Here is a 10,378-nt window from a genome sequence, read left to right as displayed (position 1 = left end):
TTTTACAAACTGCTGTAATATCATAGAGGTATAAATTCCTTTTAAATTTATTTTTAAATGGTTTAATTCCTGTTTATACATGCTAGTTTCCATGGCAGGGTTCAAGATAAATCTTTCCCAGCCTGGTTTCAAATCACAAACAATGTAAAAGCGGCTTTCTTTCACTCGTTTTCATTCACTCCTTCAAGTGGACTTTTTAGTGGAGTAATGTAGGGAATAGTGAATGAGGATATAGGAGGTGATTTCAAACAAAGCAATGGACATGAAATATTGATTTGAGTTCAAATTAATTGAATTTTACCTGTATATTGTCTTTATGCATCTGCTAAGAAACTATAGTCCATTACAATGTGAAGATATCTTTCAAAGTGTGAAGAAACATCTTCAAAACTAGTAATGTGAAGCGTTCATAAACCTGTTGTCCAACAAAATACTTTTAATAACATGTTTCAACTCACTTCATTTAGTCAGTCAAGCTGATGTGGCTTCTTATCACAGAATGTCAATCAGCACTGAATACTTTATTATATGAAAATACCCGAGAAGGCTTGAAGAACTCAATACAACATATCTTGTCGCAGAAGTATTATCCTCATGTTTAATCAGTCAAAGCGTTTCTGTCTTTTTTTATTTTGTTTATAGCGCTAGTTAGGGATTTGGGGGATTTCCTGAAATCGATTACTTCTCTGAGGAAAATGCAGAGTTTCTGCTCGAAGGCGCCCTCTGGCTTCCAGTATGAATTAAACTTTTGGTAGAAAATAAAAAAAAAGAATACTTCTAAATACATGTATATGACAATCCATGTTTTCCTTCAGTGTACAGGAGTTTTAATCCCCACAGTGGATGCATAAGAAGCTCATATTTCATATTAAAGACATAGACTTTCAGAAATTGATTTCACAGATAAAAAACACAGATTTGTATAATAATATATATATATTTTACAGTAAATCCTTAGACCTTTCTAATGATTTTTAGTCATAGGCTGTCTGCATACTAACAGGCAACCCATATTTTTTTTTTCTTGGCAGCGTGTCATAGCGCGTCATCGCGCGTCACTCCCGGATAACAGAAAATGGGCAAAAAGGCGGGATGTGGGCGGAGCTTAAGTGACGCGATGACTAACAGACAGCAGATAAATGGCTATCCACCTGTCACTCGAAATGGCCACGCCCTTAATTATGCAGAATTTTAAGGCTTTATATAATGTAAACGAATGAGTTATAAAAAAATTCACCCCCCTCACAGTTGTCATGAAGGGCAAAATGAGCCGTATAGACCAAAAGCACAATTTGTACCAGGCTGTAAACATGTTTTATTCTGCTCTAAAGTTGGCCATTTTAACATGGGGCTCAATGAGATTCTGCTCCCTTCTGGATCCTGTCCCTAGCGGCCAGTCGATGAATTGCAGTTTGAGGCACTTCCGTATTGGCTTCAAGAGAAACTGCGGGAGGTTGCCGCTTGGTTTGAATAGACTGCCAGTGCATGAATTTATGGCATCAACACCTGTCCACAACACCAATATAGCCTACAAAGCAGTGGGAAAAGCTCTGACTCAGAAAACGTTTCGATCGTACTGTTAGTAAAAGTCTCGGAAGGATCAAACATGCTTAGGAGCTTGAGCTGTATGTAAATTAGTTTCGAGGAGCTGGATATGTCTATTTCGATTACAATACCCAGACTGTCAGTCTTAACTGAGAGATCTGTTCCATCCATCCACTGAGTGACAGCTTAATTAAAGGAATGACATACTCTGTCAATCCCATTTAATGAAAATGATGAGGATGAGAGAGGAAACAACAGTGTTGTTAGTCTATGTTAACTAACTCGGAGTGAAATATTTCGGCTTAATGAATTAGGGAGCTGGCTATGTCACTTTTTATTTCAATTCTTTGATTGCATTTTCTCTAAATTGTTGGAATAGTGTCAATAAAATGAGGATGATGTCAAAAGTCCTTTGAGAGGTCATATAGTGTAGGCTACATTGTTCGTAAATTGTTACTGCAACCAAAGCAACCTGGTTAATATCATACATGTTTCATTTTGAGACAAATGTTTCACAAATGCCACTCTATGTACCATAATGCACAAAAGGGCGGAAACATTCACATTAGTTTGGACTTGTTATGTTTTGTCATCACCTGCCTACGACACTCATTTGTTGTCACGGACACTAATCACGTTCAGCTGTGCACTCATCAGTCACCATCATTAACACCTGTTTTTTAACATTTAACATATGTTCAGTTCAGTGGCCCTGTCCCAAATGGCACACTTCATGTGCACTCTCGGTCTTGTGGACTTACAATGGCCGCTGCGTGCGCATGTCCGTTAAGTCCACGAGACCGCAGGGTGTCCCACTTGTCATTTTAGGTCTCAGAAGGGTGCTCGCGAGCGCCCCCTTTGAGGTCGATATGCGCCCTCGCTGCGCACTTCTGCCAAGCCCGCAGGTTACTCAGCGGACTTCTTCCCGGCAGGCAAAGCGGCATTACGTCGTGAAAGTGCGGACTCAGAGGAAGACCGTTAGGGTTTCGGGTGCCATTTGGGACACGGCCAGTGTCCGGTATTGTCTTAAGTGTGTGTGTTGCTATCCGTTTGCCTTCCTGTTGCAGGCCCGGGGCCTGCGGTTAGTAATGACGGACCCCGGTGCAGCCACAAATATCATAACTACATAGGCCTACTGTAATTAAGACATATACACTCATCTAGAGGATGATTAGGAACACCTGTTCAATTTGTCATTAATGCAATTATCTAATCAACCAATCACATGGCAGTTGCTTCAATGCATTTAGGGGTGTGGTCCTGGTCAAGACAATCTCCTGAACTCCAAACTGAATGTCAGAATGGGAAAGAAAGGTGATTTAAGCAATTTTGAGCGTGGCATGGTTGTTGGTGCCAGACGGGCCGGTCTGAGTATTGAGTACAACCTTGAGGCGGCTGGGCTACAACAGCAGAAGACCCCACCGGGTACCACTCATCTCCACTACAAATAGGAAAAAGAGGCTACAATTTGCACGAGCTCACCAAAATTGGACAGTTGAAGACTGGAAAAATTTTGCCTGGTCTGAAGAGTCTCGATTTCCGTTGAGACATTCAGATGGTAGAGTCAGAATTTGGCGTAAACAGAATGAGAACATGGATCCATCATGCCTTGTTACCACTGTGCAGGCTGCTGGTGGTGGTGTAATGGTGTGGGGGATGTTTTCTTGGCACACTTTAGGCCCCTTAGTGCCAATTGGGCATCGTTTAAATGCCACGGCCTACCTGAGCATTGTTTCTGACCATGTCCATCCCTTTATGAGCACCATGTACCCATCCTCTGATGGCTACTTCCAGCAGGATAATGCACCATGTCACAAAGCTCAAATCATTTCAAATTGGTTTCTTGTACATGACAATGAGTTCACTGTACTAAAATGGCCCCCACAGTCACCAGATCTCAACCCAATAGAGCATCTTTGGGATGTGGTGGAACGGGAGCTTCGTGCCCTGGATGTGCATCCCACAAATCTCCATCAGCTGCAAGATGCTGTCCTATCAATATGGGCCAACATTTCTAAAGAATGCTTTCAGCACCTTGTTGAATCAATGCCACGTAGAATTAAGGCAGTTCTGAAGGCGAAAGGGGGTCAAACATAGTATTAGTATGGTGTTCCTAATAATCCTTTAGGTGAGTGTAGTTATGACATTTGTGGCTGCACCGGGGTCCGTCATTACTAGGTTAGAGTTACGCCACTGAGGCTAATCATGAGCGGCCAATGGCACCTGTTACCCATGGCTATCTGAACTGTAGGCTACATCAATATATTACAACAATTTCGAGCTATGGGCACTGCCACTGATACAGGCAGCAGAAGAGCCTATTTTACGCTGAGCTTGCTTCTGCTTTTCAAACATGGAAGTGTGACAAAGGCATATGAGCTAAATAAATTCTCTAATGTGAATACAGGCATATTTTTGTACACAACACTATACAACACATGTCCTTAATAGGAGAAAATATATGTCGTTTTATCGAGAAAAATATGTTGTGTTAATGACATATTTCGTTATTATGTGGCAGCTATGCGTCACCGTATATTTGTGCAATTGTTTGTAATTTTATTTTTGTATGTTTTTACAGACTATTTTAACTCACTGTTGTTTGTGACAGTAAAAATGCCCTGAAAGAACAGATCAAGCTGGGTTGGGGGTCATTTTGTGGTTTTTATGAATGCATTGACAGGAGCCCCCTTACAAAGTTTTGCTTAGGGCTCTCAGAAGTCTAGGCACTGCATATTATATTTACTACGGCAAATTAAAATTTGTCAGATAAACAATACACAGAAAATTCAGTTAAAACAGGACGCCTTTACTTTGAAGAAACACCACTGAATCCAAAACAGGTGATTTCGACCCCCTTTAAAGTCACCATTAAATGGAAATTCACCCTATCCATTTTCTAAATGTATGTTTATGATCTTATTGTAAATGATTCATCCATGCATGTTTTCATTTTGAAAAATTCACCTCAAAATATCAAAATTCTATCTTCTGGTGAAAACGAAAGACTTACTCATTTGGCCCTTTCTTACAAGCTCCCATTCAGATTTGCCTCCATCCAATCAACAACCGATGGGTAGAACCATTCCTGCATTTCTTTTTTCGATAATAAGTTTCACCTGGATGTACGTAACAACAGAGTAAAAGATCTGTTGCTACATCAATTACATCGCAACTAAGCATTCATGCGTTTTTTTGGGTCATGCATTCTAGGGTTAAGTAGATGGAATCGCTTTGATACAGTGTACGCCGTGTTCTGAGTGTCAAGTCAAATTGAGGACAGTGTCAAAAGTCTTTTCCTCTGAGAGAGGTCTTGCAATATGTATATTAGCCAGCTGGCCACATTCTCTGTCCCAGGCCATCTGTGCTAAAGGCTCAAATGAACATCCTCATGGGAACAATGAGAAAAAGTGACGAAAATGATGAGGCGATGTACTCAGAGAATTCAAAGTCAAATATTCAGAAAAAAAGACTTGCTTCAACGGCACGAAAAGTCTGCAAACCTCAGACAAAAGCTCCATGCACTGTGGATTGCCGTTGGGTATAGCATATTCAAGGATGTAGAGCAGTCAAAGGCACTGTTGCCAGAGGAACTGTCTAGTGTGTAAAGAGATGTTGTATACACACATGTGAACAACAAAGGGCTTCCTTAGGGCTTTTAAAGGCACTGATCAAAGAGGTTCTAATTATAAATATGCGGTATATACATTTCCGTCATTACGTATGCTAGCATGTGCAACCTAACCAGGCTACTGTAAATTAATTCTGTCTATCAACTGTAAAACTTAAGTTCAGTCGCTGTATTAAAGTATAATCAAACTGGATGTGGACATTAATATTATATAAACTGACTTAAAAAACAAGTTGAATCACTCTAAAAAAAAAAAAGGTTCTATATTGCACCAAAAATGGTTCTTGGCTCGTAATCATAGGGGAACCTTTTTTAGTGCTATATAGCACCAATTTTGGTGCTTCAGTGGTTCTTCAGCGGTTCTTCAGAGGTTCTTCAGCGGTTCTTCAGAGGTTCTTCACCGGTTCTTTGACTAAGGTGCTATATAGCACCTCTGAAGAACCGCTGAAGAACCACTGAAGCACCAAAACTGGTGCTATATAGCACTAAAAAAGGTTCCCCTATGATTACGAGCCTTTTTTTTAGAGTGTATAGCTTAAAAAAAACCCTGAAACTGGTTAAAGGTACTATTATACCCATTTTAACAAGATGTAAAATAAGTCTCTGATGTCCCCAGAGTGTGTATGTGAAGTTTTAGCTTAAAATACCCCATGGATCATTTTATAGCATGTTAAAATTGTCGCCTTTTGAGGGTGAGCAAAGACGTGCTGTTTTTGTGTGTCCCTTTAAATGCAAATGAGCTGCACCCCCTTTCTAGAAGAGGGCGGAGCTTCAAGAGCTCATGTTAGCAGCTCTGATTACCTCAAGCAGACACGCACTGAAAATGTCAGAAACTGTTTAGCCTTTTATGTTCAAATGGACAATGATGGAGAGATTCAAGGAGAAGTGACAACAGGTAGAATGCAACAGGACGTTTCTGAATGGTTAGTTGATGAATTTATGATGCTGATGTGGAGTTATTGTCTTCAAGTCATTGATTAGCATATTCTGTCACCATGCTATTGCATTTGTGTTACGTATAGCCAACATATGTGCTGCGTCCCAATTCACCTACTTATACTACAACCTAAATGTATGTACTCTTTTTGTGAAGAAAAAGTAGGCTACATACTTTTGAGTGTGTAGCAGAAGAGTATGCAAGCTTTGGGACATACTACTTTAACCGTTTAAACTGCCCTGTCAATCATTGTCCCAGTTCAAATCCTCCACATTCAATTTAATTTCCTACCCTATCGGAGAGAAATGTAGACGCATGTTGATCTGCCATTCGTGGGTCTTTAATGCAGAGACTTCCCTCATGTGTTTGCAGTTTAAATATAATAATGCATTTAAAAGTTAATGGCCAAAATTATCATTACAAAACTTAAAAATGCTGCTGCAAGAGAAATATAATGTGGATAATATTGAATAAATATCTTTTCGTCAGGTTAAATAATGATAATTGCTCACTCAAACCCCTTTATCTAACCCTCTCTACTACCGTTGGACTCGCATAACCGCCATGTTTATAGTTTTTTAACACTTTTTGTCTGCGTTTGTAGTTGTAGGCCCTGTCCCAAATGGCACACTTCATGTGCACTTTCGGTCTTGTGGACTTACAATGGCCGCTGAGTCCACGAGACCGTAGGGCAGGGGTGGGCAATTCCAGTCCTCGAGGGCCACTGTCCTGCAGAATTTAACTCCAACCCTGATAAAATTCACCTGCCTGTAGCCTTCTAGTAATCCTGAAGACATTGATTTGCTGGTTCAGGTGTGTTTGATTAGGGTTGGAGCTAAACTCTGCAGGACAGTGGCCCTCGAGGACTGGAATTGCCCACCCCTGCCGTAGGGTGTCCCGTTTGTCATTTTAGGTCTCAGAAGGGTGTTTGCGAGCGCCCCCCTTTGAGGTCGATATACGCCCTCGATGCGCTCTTCTACCGAGCCCGCACTGGTGCGGGTTACACAGCGGACTTAATCCTGGCAGTCAAAGCCGCATTACGTCATGAAAGTGCGGACTCAGAGGAAGACCGTGAGGGTTTAGGGTGCCATTTGGGACAGGGCCCTAATCGAATCCTCCTCCATCTCACAATGGGTTGTGGGCAATATCAGCCGTTAGAGTGCGCATCGATCTGCACTTCGAATTCTGACCGGAAATAGTAGACCATCCGGGAATCTTTGGAATACTTTTTTCAACATACTACAATTTGGGACATACTATTTTTTTTTTTCGAAAACTATTTAGTACGGTTGTATGCGAATTGGGACGCAGCGATGGCCTCAACGACCTTTGTTGCATGTTCCCGGGGGCGGGGTTTATGTAAATTTTAAGGTTAGTGATGTCACTAACCCATGAAGAAGCTTGTTGTAGTCCCTACCAGTCATTTGTTGTAGTCCTTAAAAAGTGATTTCTGTAAAAGAAAATATCTCCCTTTGCATCGAACTTTGAGCTTTGTAACTTTGCAGATGTCGTTCATGCTCAAACAGCAACATTACACACTAACTCAAATTTAAATATTGAACTCATAATCAAGAACCCCTATAAATAACGGAAAAACATGCTGTTATGATTTAGTACTGATCATATCATTTTTACAGTGAACAAATACCCAAAGACAAAGATGCAATAAATGTAATCAATACAGCTTTGCTTGTTTATCACCACCACGATGAAAGAGAAGTGATCTATAATAGAAAAACAAATTCTGAATATTAGAATATCAAAAATAAGATGGAATTAGCATCGAGTGCGCTCAGCCCTAAGACACGTCACATGACAAATGCATTTCTTCAGTGAATTAGTTCTATGTCAGTAGGACTGAGTGTCCCCTTCATGTCTCAGCTGTTTTGAACGGTGTAAATTCACACTGGGGGAGCGGCGATGTGTGAGCGCTCAGAGTACGGCGAGCAGCTGTAAGGCAGCTCCGATTATTCTGCCAGTTACCGCAGAGTGACAGGCAGCTCTGCACCTGTTTTCACAGGCAGCTGGGAGCAAAATGACCCCTGACCACATGTCTGCACCGCTGAGATACAGCCTGGCTTAGGCCACAGGTTTGTTGCCATGGCACTGCACCTAGAGATGTTTTACCAAAAATGAGGTGGAACTTATTATTCAGAAGTAAAGGTGAAGCTCAGAAAACAAACTGAGTTGCACATGCTAGTATACGCAATGAGTGCAATTTATATCATTCAAATTGATACAATCTCACTCAGTTGTAACAGGTGTCTTTAAAGTCCCAGTGAACCGGAAGTTGCAACTGATTTTATTTCAGTGCTGTGGCGTATTTCCAAGTGAAACGGAATATTGAATAGAGGGCAGGGTTTTACTTCAGCGCTCCTCCTCTCCATCTCTCGCTCATAGCAGACTAACGGTTGGAGGGGAGAGGTTAAGGATATTCAAACCCAAGCCTTCACACAGTCGTCATCGGAAAGGAAACGCCATTCCAGACCGGAAGTTACTTTTCAGATGTTGATTAAAGATTACCATATAACTTGCACAGATTAATTTTTCACCCTAAGACCTGTAATGTGTGCTAACAAAGTAAATAAGATCGATTTTGATTTCATGAGGACTTAACATAAACAAAGTTCGGGAGGAACTCGTTCAAATTGGCTACCAAATCAGTACGAGATTGAGGCCTATACACTCACCTAAAGGATTATTAGGAACACCTGTTCAATTTCTCATTAATGCAATTATCTAATCAACCAATCACATGGCAGTTGCTTCAATGCATTTAGGGGTGTGGTCCTGGTCAAGACAATCTCCTGAACTCCAAACTGAATGTCAGAATGGGAAAGAAAGTTGATTTAAGCAATTTTGAGCGTGGCATGGTTGTTGGTCGATCTGAGTATTTCACAATCTGCTCAGTTACTGGGATTTTCACGCACAACCATTTCTAGGGTTTACAAAGATTGGTGTGAAAAGGGAAAAACATCCATTATGCGGCAGTCCTGTGGGCAAAAATGCCTTGTTGATGCTAGAGGTCAGAGGAGAATGGGCCGACTCATTCAAGCTGATAGAAGAGCAACTTTGACTGAAATAACCACTCGTTACAACCGAGGTATGCAGCAAAGCATTTGTGAAGCCACAACACGCACAACCTTGAGGCGGCTGGGCTACAACAGCAGAAGACCCCACCGGGTACCACTCATCTCCACTACAAATAGGAAAAAGAGGCTACAATTTGCACAAGCTCACCAATATTGGACAGTTGAAGACTGGAAAAATGTTGCCTGGTCTGATGAGTCTCGATTTCTGTTGAGACATTCAGATGGTAGAGTCAGAATTTGGCGTAAACAGAATGAGAACATGGATCCATTATGCCTTTTTACCACTGTGCAGGCTGGTGGTGGTGGTGTAATGGTGCGGGGGATGCACACTTTAGGCCCCTTAGTGCCAATTGGGCATTGTTTAAATTCCACGGCCTACCTGAGCATTGTTTCTGACCATGTCTATCCCTTTATGACCACCATGTACCCATCCTCTGATGGCTACTTCCAGCAGGATAATGCACCATGTCACAAAGCTCGAATCATTTCAAATTAGTTTCTTGTACATGACAATGAGTTCACTGTACTAAAATGGCCCCCACAGTCACCAGGGGCCTCATTTATAAACGTTGCGTACGCACAAAAGAAGGCGTACGCCGCTCTCTACGCAATAATTGGTATTTATAAAAAGCAAACTTGACGGGAAAATGTGCGGTCTTTCACGCAAGCTCTGACCCAGGCGTACGCACAAAAACGGGTGAAATGAGAAATGGCGACACCGTCGGCAGATGGAAGAAACACGTGAAGTGTGTGAAACTGTAGACCGTTGTGTAAAAGAAATGGCTATGCCTCTCATAAATAACATTAAGACTTCACAAAGCAAGTCTTACAATGAACAGCCTACACGAACACCCGTTTGATCGATCTGCAGTGTAAAACAAACAAAATCAAACGAAAATGACAACATAAATGCAAATTAACACATATTTGCAAAAAGAAAAGTGAAATATGTTCTGCAATAATATTGGCATGTTATGCATTGCAATTCATCCTCATAAATATGGTAAACAACGAAATAGCTAATGTACAAAACTGATATTCTCGTCAAGTGTCCGTCTGGCGGAGCAGATAGATGCAATTAGACAGATAGATAGATAATTAGGGAGATATATAGATAAATAGATAGATGTATTAATTGTCCACTGGGGAAAGTTGTTTTCATAGTAAAATTTC

This window comes from Gobio gobio (genome assembly GCF_949357685.1).
Source record: "Gobio gobio genome assembly, chromosome: 9".
NCBI classification, from domain to species: domain Eukaryota; kingdom Metazoa; phylum Chordata; class Actinopteri; order Cypriniformes; family Gobionidae; genus Gobio; species Gobio gobio.
This window is presented reverse-complemented; position numbering follows the sequence as displayed.